Here is a 14,006-nt window from a genome sequence, read left to right on the forward strand (position 1 = left end):
GTGGGCGCTTGCACTTCACATTCAAATTTCATGACTGCAGGGACGCATAATTTACAGAGCCAATCTAATTAAGAATACATTATCATAAAATTGAGATTTAACACAAAACACAAGAATTAGCTCAACGACATAATGAAATGTTCCCCCAGCCTATCCAATGAGTCCTGGTGGTGGTGGAGTGAGTGACTCCTGAATCTATTCGCAGCTGCTCTGTCGCTTCCACGATCCACTCCAGTCCGGATTTGGCAAGGAAAGGAACAGCTGCTGTAACGTTTGAGCAAAAAAGAAGCGGTGGTGAGACATGCGGGGTCTAGAGCAGTCGCTCCAGCGGCATTGGAGACCGGACGAGCAGCACTAGATGATCATGGCCGAGGACTATTGGGAGCGCGCGGCGGCTTTGGGATATTATTACTGCTGTTAAGATTACACGAGCAACACGCACTCACTTACAAAAGCGGATCTCAACTCCACGGGTAAGAAAACCACCTCTGTCCCCCTTGATATTTCATCTTAAAGTGGAAAAAGCGTCATAACGTGACAGAAAAAGTAGATTTAGGCCGTTTTTGTGTGAGTTTATTTGAGCCGGACTCTGTGTGTGAAATCCTGTTTGGGTCGGTTGGGCTGTTTGAATGAAAACCGAGAGATTGTTTTTGTGATGTAACGTTATGTGAATATAAACTAGAATAAATTAATACATATAAAGACGAATCATTCCCGCATTCCTGTACAATGGCCGTTTGATGCTGCTCTTTAAAGCCAGCTAACTAGCTAACCTGGCTAGCTTGTTTATGTGTGCTTTACTGTGGATTAGTCAGCAGTCTGCCTCCCATTCATGTTTAATTTCATTATTTTGTGCTTATTTATTGGCATGCCTGAATAATTATCTCATTCAGTCATGTTGTGCTTTCTAATATTGTCTCTGAATGACCAAATACAGTATGTGTTTAATAAAGATGTATGTTCATTCTAGGAAGTTTTGTTTAACATGCTCATATTATAAAAGATAATATTTCATGAAATTGAGATAAAACATAATTTATGACGTACTTTACGGTGGCAATGCATTTTGTGATTACAGCGTAACGTCATTCATTCAAAACATGATGTGGTGTTATATAAGTCAACATCATTGTTGTGAATATTGATATTGAATTTATCCTGGTGTAAAGCTGCTTTTTTTTGCCCGTAGCATAAAAAGGCCATAATGATCCTTTCAGCTCACATTGATTTCCCAGCTGGTGAAACCACTTTTGGTGCAAGTTAAAGTGATGGAATGGGGAAGGAGGAAGAGGGATCCCACTAGATCAAAACATTGTGTAAGATGCAGTAACTAGAAGTCCCAGTTAAAGACATGGAGGCACATGTTTGACAGTAGCCGGTCGGATTCAGAAGGGCTTGTTGGAGGCGTGTTGAGTGGGTTGGTTTGTGGAGTATTATCATAAGGTTGTGACAGATGGTTTAGAAGCGTTTAGTCTTTAAAGGCACAATATGTACGATTTTTGGATTTAAAATATCCAAAAACCACTAGAACAATATGTTGACTTGTGTACTTGCCTTATCCCAAATGTTCCAAGAATTTTTAAATCCAGAGAAATAAGCCATTTTAACCACCTGTCAATTACATCATACCCTCAATTTCCGGTTTTATTTTGTAGAAACCATAACACTATAGACGTGTCAATATATTATGTTTTATTAAAGGACAACTCCGGTTAAAAAATGAACCTAGGGGTAATTAACACATGGTTACCGAGTAGATCGTTCTCTGGGATGCGTTTTCATGAAAATCGAATGTAAAGAGTTTTATCTTTAAAAACAGATTAGCTTATAACGCGAGTATATGGGGCACAGAGTAGGTAAAATTAAATAGCTAGTTTATACCACTAACAAGGCTCAAAATATAATGAGGGTCCCTACATGCAAACCGAAGCATTGAGAACTTTGTAAGTGTACAAACAGTTTAATAAGAAGATACTTTATAAAGACAGTACATTACGCGTATACAGACAGGAGCCATCTTGGTAAACAGTCTTCGACGAGTCGAGCCACGAACGCTGTGCTAAGCTGAACTTAATTCCTATCGACCAGCTCACTTAGCACAGCGCATGTGGCTCGACTCGTCGAAGACTGTTTACCAAGATGGCTCCTGTCTGTATACGCGTAATGTACTGTCTTTATAAAGTATCTTCTTATTAAACTGTTTGTACACTTACAAAGTTCTCAATGCTTCGGTTTGCATGTAGGGACCCTCATTATGCTTCTGTGTTAACGTGAGGCTATTTTGAGCCTTGTTAGTGGTATTAACTAGAGATTTAATTTGACTCCACCCCTCAAAGAATCGGAATCGAGAATCGAAAAGAACCGGAATCGAAACTAAGAATCGGAATCGGAATCAGAATCGTTCAAATCAAAACGATGCCCAACCCTAATCTCACCACAGTGGCTCTACAATAATTTTACGATGTGACGACAATAGTTTTTGTGCGCAAAAAAAATCTAAATAACACCTTTATCCAACTTGTTATTGTCTTCCGTGTGTGCCTCCACGACGCATGCGCGAGAATATGACGCAGATCCGGCGTTCGGACACATGACCCAGAAGAGATTTGTTTACAAGCAGAGGAAGACGCGCGTGTCTAAGCTGTTGGATTCTACATTGATCGTGCTTTAGGTCTCGGCGTAGTTCTCAAAATGGGGCTTAAGTGTGCATTTCATGGATTCCCGAACGCCGGCGCTACGTCATATTCTCGCGCATGCGTCGTGGAGGCACACACGGAAGACAAGAACAAGTTGGATAAAGGTGTTATTTTTATTTTTTTTTTGCGCTCAAAAACAATTGTCGTCGCATCGTAAAATTATTGTCGAGTCACTGTGGTGAGATGGACTTTGTAACAACGTTTTAAGTGCCTTTTATGGGTCTTGGGAGTGTAAATGTACTGAATGCCTATGGAGGCCTATCTGAAGCCTTTCTCAACATCAGCTTTCAACTAAAATATCTTCATTTCTGTTCCGAATATGAACGGAGGTCTTACGGGTGTCGAACGACATGAGGGTGAGGAATTAATGACATTTTCATTTTTGGGTGAACTAACCCTTTAATTAGCGATTTAATGTGACTTATTCTGTGCCCCATTTACTCGCGTTATAAGCTAGATAAAACTCTTTACATTCGATTTTCATGAAAACGCATCCCAGAGAACGATCTACTCCGTAACCATGTGTTAATTACCCCTAGGCTCATTTTTATCCGGAGTTGTCCTTTAAGCCGCGTTTCCACCGCAGGAACTTTCCCCAGGAACTTTGGGCTGGTACTCGGTGTGTTTCGACCGATGGGTCTAAATGAAGTTCCAGGTAAATATTTCCCCCTCCGAACGGCCCTGCTCGCGAGGTACTACTTTTTCAAAGTTCGGGAACTTTCGGGGGTGGGACTTGGGTGCTGAACATGCTGATTGGTTGAGCTCACGCAGCATTTTATTTCAACCAGCATTTTTAAAAGTATTTTGCGAGGTTTGTTCTGCATTCAGTAAATATCAGTCTTGCTCTTTCTGTCCGATGGCGCGCGTTCGTCTCAGCCATCGCACGGTCAATGTCCGTAATAGCTGATGATAACATACGTTGTCTTATTTTAAATCTAGCTTTACGAGCTTTCAGAATACACTTTAGTATCAGTGCTCGTCTCTTTTCTGCCGTTTTGTCCTCTTTAGTAAACCAATACATAACCAGCAAAAGCAGCGCTGCTTGAATCTCCTCCACTTGTTATTGTTGCAGACAGTATCGCACAAAAATTATTCCTGTCCGTCTGTGACTGGAGGAGCAGCCGCGCACAGTCCTACATCACCGGACTAATTTGCCTAATCTTCACGGTACTTTAGACCGCGATGGAAACGCAGACAGTAGCAGATCTGGGGAAAAAAAGTTCCTGGTACAAATTGTTCCTGGTAATTTCGGTGGAAACGGGGCTTTAGATTGATGATCAACTGCTTGGATACATTAATCGACAGAAAACGAATCATTGTTATTAGTGGTGTCAACAATAATCGATTCAGCGATGCATCGCAATGCGGGGCATGCACGATTCAGCATCGATGCGGCAAAGTGCCATAATCGATTATGTCACCGTTTATTTTCTGGCCTTGAGTTGGACAATAAAGTTGTGAAGTTTCAATTACTTCCAGGGTCATAACAACAACAATCAAGATGGCTGAGGCGGAGGGAGATGACCGCGATAGACGGGTAATTAAAAACGCACCCAAAGCTTGGAAAGCGGACATCTGGGCACATTTCGGATTCTGACGCCGGCTTCACACCGCACGCGTTAGCAGGGCAGGAGCGGTGGGTGTGGAGAGCCAGAGCCCGCGCCCCCATTGTGGATTCACACTGGCAGCGTTTGTCTCGCGCAGATATTGCAAATACAGACAAATATTGTACATTATGTCACATTTTCCGGTCTTCTCCTCCGAGCCCCGTCTGTCTCGTGCTTCTTTAATTTATGATGGGCAGCACATGCTGTGATTGTGAAACACACGGGGCACTTCACTACATGATTTCATGGTGAAATTTGTTATTTTCCATGTTAATCTGGTCAGTTTTGATCAAGAACAATCCACTGTGGCTTTAAATCAGCGTGAGCAGCGTGGCAAAAATAGACTCGGCGCCGAAACGATCGCGGCACTGCTGCTTCTGCTCCTGCGATGCGATGAGCTTGAGCTGCCGCGCCGCCTCTGCGTGCGATGTGAATGCTCTAATCTGTTAACATGGGCGCCGGAAAAAATACGCCCTGCTAACGCGCCTGCCACACTAAAATCAAGCACGAGAATTGACGAGTCCCTAGTGTCAACGTTACTGTGTGTGTTGCACTGAATATTTTTATTGCTTGGTGCCTGGGTGTTGGTTGTTGTTACAATAGTGTGACTGTAATTACGGATTAATATTTGCACAGGAGTTCATGAAGTGCCCTGTCTTAGAGCTTTTTACTGTGTGTAAAAAAAAAAACACTTATGTTCACTGCTGGAAAAAGTTGGCTTAGTTGGTTATTATTGCTCTATATAATTTCAAATGGTTCTAAAGCAGAGAAGAGAAACATTTCTCATTCAAAGCACTGATAGCAGTGATTTATGTTTTCTTTTTCAGGTTTGATGATTGAATGCCATATCCAATACCCTGTACCATTCAATTTAATTTTTTTAATGACATTTATGTCAAAGATACAGGAGAGTGATAATACACACATAGCAGCCAATACAATCTGTTGTTCAATATCTGACTGCTTGTATTGCCTCATGACTGATTAAAAATGTGCCTTGTTGTGTGCAGTAGAATTTTGATGCATCGCAATGCATCGTAGAATCGAATTGAATCGAATCGTTACCTGGTGAATCGTAATCGAATCGAATTGTGAGGGCAGTGCCAATGCACACCCCTAATTGTTATATTGCTCAACACAGTTAGTTTCAAGGCCTGTTCACACCGGGACGATTTTCGCGTGCGTTTGTCGCCGACGTTTAACGCCTTGTGACTAAACAAAGGGCGCTTTGTCTGCACACGACGTGCAAAACGGCAGGTGTAAAAGCGTAATTTTTAATAAAAACGCTTTATTTTGATGTGGCACTTTAAGAACTGTCCGACCAATGAGATCGGCGCTCTTGTTCACGTCATAGACTGTAAAAAAATATGGACATACGACATAGTGTCCGTGACGTCACCCATAGGATTCTGAAGAGCAGTTTTGAAGCGTAAAGTCGGGACGAGCTGGCCGTCGCCGTCTTGGCAGCGCGGATAACAGAAAATGGGCAAAGAGGCGGGACGTGGGCGGAGCTGAAGTGATGCGATGACTAACAGACAGCAGACAAACGGCTTTCCACCTGTTACTCAAAGTGGCCACGCCCTGAATTATGCAGAACTTTAAGGCTTTATATAATGTAAACGAATGAGTTATAAAAAAATTCACCCCTCACAGTCGTCACGAAGGGCAAAATTAGCCGTACAGACCAAAACCATAATTTGTCCCAGACTGTAAACATGTGTTCTTCTGCTGTAAAGTTGGGCATTTTAACATGAGCTCAATGAGATTCTGCTCCTTCTGGAGTCTGTCTCTAGTGGCCAGGCGATGAATTACAGTTTAAGTCACTTTCGTATTGGCTTCAGGAGAAACTGCGGGAGGTTGCCGCTTGGGTAAATACTGTCTCTCTTCTTTTTCTGTGTGACAAGTGAGTGTCAGAAGCGTAAAGTGGTGCAGCACCACCTTGTCTACCAGGAGCGCCATCTACTGAATTTGCACGTTCACTCGGCGCATCGCCAGTAAAAATCGCCTGGGTGTGAACACAAAGGTGCGCCGAAAACACTGACGATAATCGTCCTGGTGTGCACAGGCCTTTATTGTTTAAATCTTGTTTTCTTGATTTACAGCGAGTACCATGTTTTACCATGTCTAATATCTCTCTAGCTTACTGCAGTGCGAACGTGTCTCATAGTAGCCGCCGAGCGAACACACAGAGTAGCATTTTAACAACTTTCAACACACTCAAATGTATCTAATATGATAAAACAGGGCTGTGTTACCCCACATACGCATGAGCGGAGGTGGCGACAGTGGCATAATAAAAGCTCCCTGAAATCATGGCGCCATCAAGCTATGCCTTTGTTTTGAGTAGGGCTGCACAAATTATCGAGATATCGCAACTGTACATATCGCAATATGCATATCGCAAGGGCACGCAATATCTGGATGATTTTAATGGGCTACTTCAACATTGTGAAAAGTGTACGTTTTAGGTTGACGCATATATCAGAGAATAGACTGAGCACACGACTGTTACTTATGTGACTGACTTGACGTGAAAAAGAGTTATTAAACGCAATAACTTGCGAAAAACAACTCCTTGCAGTCTCGTGCTGTCTGACACACACACAAAAACGTGCGCACAAGCCGTTCTTTTTTCGTGTCTTGTTAAACACTCGAACTGTCAAATACACACACAGTTAAGTCTTGATGAGAATTCATGTAAATACAGTCGGTTATGCTTTAAGTGAAAGATATCAGTTGAGGAAAGAAATAGATTTTACACACTTAAAGCAATATCGTATCGCATATCGAATATCGCATTATTTAACAAGGATATCGCATTTTTCTTCAATATTGCACAGCCCTAGTTTTTTAAATAAAGGCCTTTCACACTGGACTGGACGCGTAGCGAAAAAGCGAATATTTCGTGTGCGAATAGTTTGCGTCAAAACCATTCACATCAGCCGCGATGCGGATTTGTGACGTCTGTGACATTTCAGATCTCAAACATTTCAAAACATTAGTGGCGACAGCTGAGAAAACACGGACACTTCATCCTGTAGTGAAGACGAGCTTTTCATTTTCTTTAAAAGACCGAAAAGAAGGTTTTTAGGGTGCACTCATGAGTCTTGTACAGGAGCTAAAACTTTATCATGGCCGGTTCCGCACTTACTTTCGAATGTCCGTGGGACAATTTGAGGAGCTCCTCCAGATCTGATGAGATAAACCACAAACGTCAGGGAACCAGTCGATCCAGAGCAGCTGTGTTTCCAGTTGAGTCACAATGTAAACATTTCAGTGTCACAGTCGTACTGATGGAGACACTTTCACTTTCTATAGTAGCGGAAACAATTAGGTTTAGAAAAAAAATCTACAAGTGAGAAATGCGATACCTGGCAAAGGTTAATGTTGATTGAATAGCTAGTGACATCAACTGGACATTTCGACACCATTATTTCCTTGTATGTGATTGGTTGAAGCCTTTACTGTCACTGCGAGAGTTTTAAAAAAATCGGAAAAAAATAAACGTTGTTTTTTCACCACAGCGCATTTGCGTTCGGTGTGGAAGCACTCATTACACAAACAGCTGATCAAAAATTGTGCAAATTATTTGCGCGTCAAAATCACGTCCAGTGTAAAAGGACCTTATGCGACCCCTAGCGGCGAAAAATTACATATTGTGGCTTCAAGTTTGCTTTCCTCCCCTAAAAAGCCTTACACCATTGTAGGATGCATCATGTTGATGCCGTTCATCAACCCACATTTAAGTATTAGTTTCCATTGATTGCTTATTTAAAAGAATTAGGTAAAGCACTTAACCTTTGACTTCTGTGCTGGGAGTAATTGGCTTTGAAGCAAGAGTAGAATAATCCAAAGGAATGTGCATTGATGCTCGCAGAAATGGCCTGTAGTCATTTTTAAGGGTAATATTTTTTTGTCATAAGGATATATTGACTGAAATCTGTTCATGCTTGACTGAACAGAAGTGGTACTTCATCTTTGTTTGAGTGCCACAAATCTACCAACAGCTTTTTCAGTACATGCATTTGAAGTAAATATTTAGTAGAATAAGTGCTTGTTACTTTTTTAGCACTTCAGTGTATTTTCTGTCATTATGTAATCAGCATTATTTTGACCTGCTCTCTAGGTCTCAGTATCCGCATCAGTTATTAAAAAAAAACTATTAGTCAAGCACTGTCTTATTTTGGTTGCATGATCTTGTTTTTGGTATTGTATGCTGTTTAGCTTAAAGATATATTCCCAAAATACCTTCATACCATTTACCATACAATTTTCCAACAATATTAATGGCTTCGTCCCTGACTTTAGCGTTGTATATGGCACGTTGTTGACAACAAACTATTCCTCTGAGTAAGTGAATAATAATAATAATAATAATAAACATTATCTGTATCTTTCATACAAGGAATTGTTTTTTTTGGTCACACTTTATATTAGGGTCCAATTCTCACTATTAACCAGGGCTCTAGACTGCGACCAAAATGTGCGAGTTAAAATGGACGCCTTGGTATATTGCAATAGTGAAGACGAGCTTTTCATTTTCTTTAAAAGACCGAAAAGAAGGTTTTTAGGGTGCACTCATGAGTCTAAAATGGACGCCTTGGTGCGAGTGCATAATGTTCAGGTTGTTTTGGTAGCTGGCTGGCACTTTTTGACGCATACGATCACATCGGTGTGATTTGAACGTTCAGTGTATCACGTGATCAACTACTAAATTCAAATGTTCTGTTCATGTATGACAACAATTAATTCAGTGTTTTCAACCACATAAGGTTTATTTTCGGATTCAGACATTTACATACACATAAGTACTCGCAAAACAATACATATAGTTTGTAAAATACACACTGATGTCTATGGAAGCGGCAATAACAATACATTCAAATATACATTTTTATTCAAATCAGAGTCAGACACACACATTGTTTAAGTAACTATAAAGTTTACTCTATTCTTCTCCCACTTCACCAGCCACTTACTTTCATCCGTTTCGGGAGAAGTGGATGAATTGACGTGTTGTAAATCTGACAGACCGACTCTCTAAACTGGGGCCCAAACTATCATGGCGGCGCGCATCACGCATTATAGATCAACTAACATGATAATTATAAAGTTTTTTCAATAACAAAACGCATTCACTTGCATGTGTTTGAGAATCGGAATAGCAGGTGGTTGATGACATAGCTAGGGTTGGGTACCAAACTCTGTACTTTTAAGGGCACCGACCAAATTACGTCGATATTACCGATTCACATTAAATCAATCTGTACCAAATTTCGGTACCTGAGAACGCATCTGGTGATATAGACTAATTTCTGTGAATATTAAACCGCAAAAAGACTATTTAAATACGGATCCTTCGTGTCTATGTGCGAATGAATGCCGTATACATGCGGTTTACCTCACACACACACTCTCACTCAGAATTGCGCATGACGGTCGCATGTTTCCATGCCGTTTCTCATGAGGACATGAACGCACGAACGTCATCTCCAGAGCCACTGAGTCACTTCATCAGCATTTTACCGTCTTATTTGAGAAAAACTACCGTCATGTCATAAACACACACAAACTCAAAGGTCTTCACGGCAACCCGTCAAAATAAAAGTTCGGTTAACTTAACAAATATATTACTGTTGTACACTAGAATTTAGATGCGTATCAATGTAATAATAATACTAACACTAATCTAATAATAATAAATGATCAAAACTTTATTTTTTAAGTAATACATTAAAATATTTCATGCTAACCGTATGAAGCTCAGTTGTGCAACACTTTGTTTGACAAAAAAGTTTTAAATGAATGTCTTAATTTCATTACCAGAAAATACATAACACATCATTTGTGGGAAATCTTTTCATAGAAATTAAATTAAATTAAAAAGAAAAAATAATAATATAGTTGTTTTTATGAATTAAATTAAGTAGCTAGTAGCCTACTATTTACTAGTAAATATTACAGTATACAAACATCACAGACAATGGCAGAAAGAGACCAGGGCAGCTCATAATGTCAATAACACTTCTATAAACGACTTAGTTATTGATGTAAACATCCCTAAAGTACTGAAAAAAGGTACCGATACCAATACCAGTTAAAATGTGAATGGCACCCAACCCTAGACTTGGCCAACAAGTTTGTGAATATTTTCTATAAAAAAAAAGAAAAACTAAATCAGTTAAACATCTGCAATACAGCGCTATTGTGGTTGCGGTGACGCGTCGCCATGGAAATAATACTTTATACATGTTATATATGATGATATATTAGTAATGTTGTCTTTTAAAATCATGCTTGTTGGAAACAAGATTAAAATATTTTGCAAATATCAAGCTTTTATTCCCTGTCAATCTTTACATTAATGCAAAACCAGCATATGCAAATTAAGAGAACGATTCCTCAATATGCAAGGTCATTTATGATTAATATTTAAAAAATAGGGTGCGACCAGCCCTGTATTAACTATGACTTTTGCCTCAATAAACTCCTAATTATTGCTTATGAATAGTTTTTAAGGTAGTTAAGTTTAGGTATTGGGTAGGATTATGGATGTAGAATATGATCATGCAGAATACGGCATTAATATGTGCTTTATAAGTGCTAACAAGTTAATAGTGAGAACTGGACCCTAAACTAAAGTCTTACCTATTTAAAAAAAAAAAATTGTAAATCACTTTGAGCTGCATTACTATAAGCAACAAGTACAAGAAAAAAATGAAAAGCTAAAATCTGTTTTTAGCTTTCTTTCAAAAATATTTTGCAAGCTGGCTTCCTTAACATCTATTAGTTGTGTGTTCAATAGCGTTGGGCATAATTGACAAATACTGCATCCTGTTACAAGAGGACTTCATTATTATTGCTGTATTTGAGAATGTGAAAGCCCATAATTCCTCAATGAATAACATTGTCCAATTAGAAAGTGACCTACATGAGCAGACTGATTTTTCCAATCCTGGCATCACCACAGCATAATAATATTGATGAAGTGCTGCGCTGTACGGACACCTTCTTCCACTTTCTGCCTCCACGGAGAAATGACAGCAACACAAACACATTTGCGCTTAGAGGCTGGTTGATGTCGCGCTGTCCGGACCTAGTGTTCCAGAATCAGTCTCTATGAAGGTCACCCCCGTCGGGGTGTCACCTTGTGTTTGGATGCATGTCAGTCTAGTTGGAGAGGGATGTTGCGGGCCTGTGGCCAGCATGGACCGGTGCTTTGTTTAGCTCTCTTGCATATGATCAAATGTGAATTAAAGGGTTAGTTCACCCAAAAATGAAAATTCTGATGGCTCAGAAAGGCCTCCATTGGCTCAATGGCACTTTACACTCTCAAGACCCATAAAAGGTACTAAAGACGTCGTTACAAAGTCCATCTCACTACAGTGGTTCTACCATAACTTTATGAATCGGCGAGAATAGCTTTTGTGCGCAAAAAAACCCTAAATAACGACTTGTATAGTGATGACAATTTCAAAACTAGGCATCATGAAGCTTCGAAGCGTTATGAATCAGTGAGTCGAATCATGATTCGGATCGCGTGTCAAACCGCCAAACTGCTGAAATTTGGCGATTCAAACCGCTAATTCGACTCACTGATCTTTTTATGAATGGGCCAGTATCACTGATACTAATGTCTCTATGAAACATTAATGACATTACAGTATAAATGAAAGCTGCCATTTCAACATTTATTAGGCTTTAAAAAAAACAAGTGAACTTAAAACAATCTTTACATAAACCCATTATAATAAATTTTATTTTTACCCATGGCCTTCCCTGTTAGACATATACAGAAATGTAATAGTTATCAACACCTTTCTCAACTGCATAAATAATAAATGAAATATAGATTAATCATATTTTCTCTGTTCCCGTTGTTCTTTGATGAACATTAATGACAGACATCATCAGTGCTGCTGTCACTTTAAGATCAGCCGCTGACGAACATGAGGCGGATCTCACACACTGTCCCGCGCATCTCATTTTCTCACAAGTTCATTTAAGACTCTAATATGAGAATACTCGAAAAGACTGGCATTGTGGCAAAATTCTCTGTGTTGTTGTTATTATTTTTTCAAGAGCGAAAGAGAACCCGATGTGAGCACGAGACTGGCGAACTAGGGAGCGGATTGAGACACACACACACACACACACACACACACACACACACACACACACACACACACACACACACACACACACACACACACACACACACACACACACACACACACACACACACACACACACACACACACACACACACACACACACACACACACACACACACAGGACATTGACATACAGTGCATTCTCTACTGTCTTGTCGCCTTAGATGGTCTAAAAGCATTTACATGAATAAGAGCGTGATCATATAATGTAACGCTAGGCAAAAATGTATATAAAAACGAACGCTGCGTTAATTACATTAAATATTTTTAATGCGTTAAAATGAAAAAATTAATTGCCCACGTTAACGCGTTAATTTGCCCAGCACTACTTAAAATGTGTCTGTTTTGAGAGCTCGAAAGAAAAAGAAGGGTCTATATACTCATGAGTTGATTGTGTTGAACTAATTTGTTTAAATTGAGTTGGCTCTACTCAAACCAATGAATTATGTTAAGCTTTACAGTGCTGGAAAACCGGACGCTTTTTCTGCTAGGCTGGGCAGGTTTATAAACTCATCCACATGGGCGAAGACTGAATTGTCACTGTCAGTCGCTCGAACCCCATGAAGCTTTTATTGACTTAAGGAGTGGATAAATGAGCCTCAGCCTGTGCTGTATTGATGCAGGTCAGTTAAAGAAACATCGTGGCTCTGAAACCCAACCCTGCCAGTCTGTGTGCAGGACCGTTGCGATGCGGATAGTCTTGTGTTAGCTAGCAGGGATCCACTGAATGCTGTCCTGCATGCTGTTTTGATGGTCGACTGCTACAGGGAGTAATGAAAAGCGATAGAAAGAGTCATTAACCCTGATTAAGAAGCGTTAAGATGTTGCTGAGAGCTGAAAGCGGCTCTTAACCCAGTCTGCTCTCCTCTGGGACCGCAATCACTCACCAGGTCATGAATGAAGCCAGTGTGTGGAGGGGAAAAAAGGGTGGTGGGTAAACAGGTTAAGCTTACGTGTATATATAACTGTCTTCGATTACTGAAATGATTGGAGATTTATCTGGCATCGGAGCAGCTGATATAACACACTGCTTTGTCAGCCATTCATATCACACGGCCATGGTTTTCTTTTCCAGTGCCTGATTGTTATTCAAAATGCAAAACATGATAATAAATATTACACGGTGTCCTTTGACAGTCAAAGTTCCTCTTCAGTTCCTGTTGATATTGTTTTGCTATAAACAAGAGTGAAGGTTTGTGGATCGCCTTGTATTTCCTGTTGATTCAGATCTGATTTTAGGCTGGTTGGTTTAGCCTAGTTTATAATACACTCCAAAAAATTATACGTTGGATTTACTTAATTTTTTTTATGTCAACAGTTTCCACGTAATTGGGTTATGTTGAATTTAATTAACATTGTTTATTTCAGTAAACTTACGTAAGGTTAATTCAATGCCATTTAGTCAAATCAGGTTAACATTCTTAATTTTGTCCAAAACTGTTCAATTTAATAAATGATTATAAAAAAAAACAAACCAAAACAAGTAATCCAGTTTAATTGATTATATTTTTAGTGAAATACTATTTTTA

At 39.8% G+C, this 14,006-nt stretch overlaps 1 protein-coding gene across 3 annotated transcripts in view; it reads left to right on the plus strand.

Moving 5' to 3' along the window:
• Positions 1–2: 2 nt before the first annotated feature.
• cdk16 (cyclin dependent kinase 16) overlaps positions 3–14,006 on the plus strand; it is a 65,802-nt gene continuing 51,798 nt past the window's right edge. For 2 of the 3 annotated variants that reach the window (XM_079827349.1, XM_079827348.1), the window contains exon 1: positions 17–473. The gene's annotated coding sequence lies outside the window, so the exon portion shown is untranslated. Of the gene's footprint in view, positions 474–14,006 lie in introns of all 3 variants that reach the window. The other variant, XM_079827350.1, reaches the window with a different exon arrangement.

This window comes from Gobio gobio (genome assembly GCF_949357685.1).
Source record: "Gobio gobio genome assembly, chromosome: 10".
In the NCBI taxonomy this organism is placed as follows: domain Eukaryota; kingdom Metazoa; phylum Chordata; class Actinopteri; order Cypriniformes; family Gobionidae; genus Gobio; species Gobio gobio.